The sequence below is a fragment of the Aedes aegypti genome, chromosome 2 (assembly GCF_002204515.2).
Source record: "Aedes aegypti strain LVP_AGWG chromosome 2, AaegL5.0 Primary Assembly, whole genome shotgun sequence".
NCBI lineage: Eukaryota > Metazoa > Arthropoda > Insecta > Diptera > Culicidae > Aedes > Aedes aegypti.
Genome location: NC_035108.1, coordinates 385,006,011 through 385,009,079, shown reverse-complemented (window position 1 = coordinate 385,009,079; position 3,069 = coordinate 385,006,011). Strand labels below are relative to the sequence as shown.

General features: G+C 39.6%; 1 long non-coding RNA gene across 1 annotated transcript; it reads right to left on the bottom strand.

Annotated features, from left to right (window-relative positions):
- Positions 1-576: 576 nt before the first annotated feature.
- Positions 577-1,122, bottom strand: LOC110676945. Its single transcript, XR_002500842.1, has 3 exons — positions 935-1,122; positions 800-870; positions 577-744 (listed from the first exon to the last, which is right to left on the bottom strand). It is a non-coding gene; the product is annotated as an uncharacterized LOC110676945 (long non-coding RNA).
- Positions 1,123-3,069: the final 1,947 nt, after the last annotated feature.

The following is a 3,069-nucleotide window of genomic DNA, read 5'->3' as shown; positions in this document are numbered from 1 at the left end:
AAAAAGTTTTGATGGTTATCTTTTTTTACATAGGGCCACCCTAATTTTCGTTTCGACCAAAAAAATTGTTTTTATATTAGGAACAACTTTGTAGAACATCATTTTTACGTAAAATCGCAATTGATGGCATGAGTTCCATCTTTCCTCCTAAAACCCCTATCCGTCCCACTGTGCATTGGTCCTTGAAATTTCATATATGATTTACAGGATAAAAAAAATCATGAATTTGGAGCCGTCGCACGGTCTGAGTGAATAGAATTTGTAGCCTGCAAGCTCAGGGAAGGGGAAATCTACAGGGTCGTTTATTGGGGATGGCTTGAACAGTCATGTTCCACCCTAGTTTGAGGGCACTCTAGGAACAGGAACCAAACACAGCACAATAAGATAACAATGATGAAACAGTCACCAAAACCTACCCAAAGGCTGACTAATTAAACTAAAGAGAATTCCGACTGAACACAGGACAGCGAGGCTTGGAGACTCCTCTATGAGTCCGGAACACGAAACGGAAAAACACAAAAATGGGGAAGCTATCACTATTCAGGGCTGTGCTCTTAATGAATGGGCTATAACTGATACATTTAGCATTTTACAATTATTTATTTGTGTGACGTCACATAATTAAGGGTACTTGCTCTCATTGTTCCGGATTCGGATGTGCGTGATGTGGGTCTCGGCTTCATTGGGGATGGCCATCACTTTTAACTTGTTTGTCGGTGTTCTTTTCGTGTTAAGCTTTTATAACTGTAGGGTATAACTAATAAGCTTTTAAGATAATGAACAATTTTTAATCACTAACCGTACTAACAACTGCATGACTTTCAAACAATTAACACCTTCATACTAACTTTTACTAACAATGCTTTTAACCTAAGACAAAAGAGACAAACTTGAATATTAACACTTTCACCATACAAAAGGGTCTAACAATTACCATACAAGTTTAAAATTTTCACACGCGCGCACTACTATTCTCTTCAACGTTCACGATCGGAAAAGAAATCCAGACAAGAAATTCTGGCCTTATATACAACAGTCAAACGAACAATTACTATAAAACAAACAAGCAACATAAATTCACATTGTTCGTTTCTTTGTGCCGGATATGTGACCGGACACCCTATATTTATTGGCTCCATCTGTGAGAAGATACTGAGCGACCGATTTATGTTTTGGCCTGTCAGTTCAAACTGTTATACGGTGAGGCCGCCACTCAAACAGTGTGGAACGTGAGAGTGGAGCCGAGTTCTTACGCTCACCAAACCATTGAGTGTAGCCTCTGCTCCATGCTGGTGTTAGTAGACACTTTTATTTGAAAAGGGCGTATTATTATGACAGGGATAGTTTATGTTGGGATTAAGGAAAATGGAATTACGGAAAGTTCAATCTTGTAGTGGAGCCAACAAGCTAAAAGGGAACCAACGGTTACAGATTACTAAAGTGTCCCTCTGAGGCCCTGCCGGAACCAATTCTGGCAGATCCAGAAAAGGCTTGAACCTCATATTGGTCCATTGGATTATGTCTATGATGTTCAGGATAAAAAAAAACATAAATTTTGAGCCGTCGTACGGTACTATTCTTTAAGTTTCAGAAATTTCCTGTGCCAGCAGTCCGAATATCCGAAATGGCAAGAACAAATGAGAAACAATGTCATTTAACCTTCCGGAAGCTGTTTACTTATAGAAAGCACACAATGATTTTTTTTAACGCTAATCTTGAAAAAAACTATGTGAACCATCACTTCCGGTGCGAGTATACCCCATTTAAATCCGGAATAGCTCCGCAACCAAGTGGCCAATCCAATTTCTTCTGAAACATAATCAATCTTGAAGAGCAAAGTGGCCAATCCAATTTCTTCTGAAACATAATCAATCTTGAAGACCAAAAGATCCAAAATCGGTCTATAAAAGGCCAAGTTATGATTTTTAAAGTTCATTTTTATGGAAAGTCAGACATTGGGTGTTTGAGAGTTAATCAAAAATAAGACGATTCCGAAAGAAACGCCAAAGCGTACGCTTTAACACAGTTCGTGTTCAGACACCAAACGTTTCAGACTTATTCGATCGTTGCTTTTGGTCGAGAATCGAGTGTTTTTTGGCTTATAGTGCGTTAGTGATAGATAAATCGCTGTAATAGTGTTCTGATTCATAAAATGAGAAGATATAATCCATAATACGGAACCGCCTTTCCTAGTGATCAACATCTGTGGAGTGCACAACGTTTGAAATTTCGATAGAAATCGAAATTTTTTGGTGAAAAATCGCGAATTTTGAGGAGCAGTCCCAAAAACAAGTATATCATGTATTTCCAGAGAGGTAAAAATTACCCTTAGTTGATCCATAACAGTGGGGTGACTGTATATGAGCTTCGTAGTGTGACAGCAATCAGAATTATTCAATATGCATTATTAGCTGTACAAAATTTCAGCCTCATTGGTCTTACTGACAAGCTGCACGTTTACTGCTACGGCTATCTGGGCCCCTTGTTACTTATGCATATGTTGTACAGGAAAATATGACAAGCACAACGCACTGCTGAAGCTACCATAGTCTTAAGAAAAGCCTAGCACCTAATAAGCGAATCAGATAAGGAACATCTTTGAAAACTCGGTCATTCTCAAGCAACTACTGTAACCCTTATTTCTCGAAAACATGCTTTTGGGACAAGTTTCAACCGTAATCTATGGTCCCGGAAGGGGTTTATATGAAGATATTTATGGGGAAATTCCTACTGACACTTCCTGTTTAGCGTTCGGCACTATCGGTCTAGCTTCATCAGCCTTTTCCTGCTCTTTCAATATACGGCATGTGTAATACACCGGCAAATCCTTGGGACAACGTATGACCGACCTGATCTCAGCCCACATATCCAAGAGGATGGCACTTCACTCCCCACTCCTGCAATCATAGCGCAGAAAATGGAAATCTCTACACCCGAAGGAGTTGTTCATATACACTTTCTATTAGTGTCCTTTTTTCTACGAGCCCCCAAGAACAAGCCTATCTCAAGTGGAGCAAGGCCGGAGTGTAGTGCTTTCGCTTTTTTGCCACTTTCGGCTTTGGGATGCGA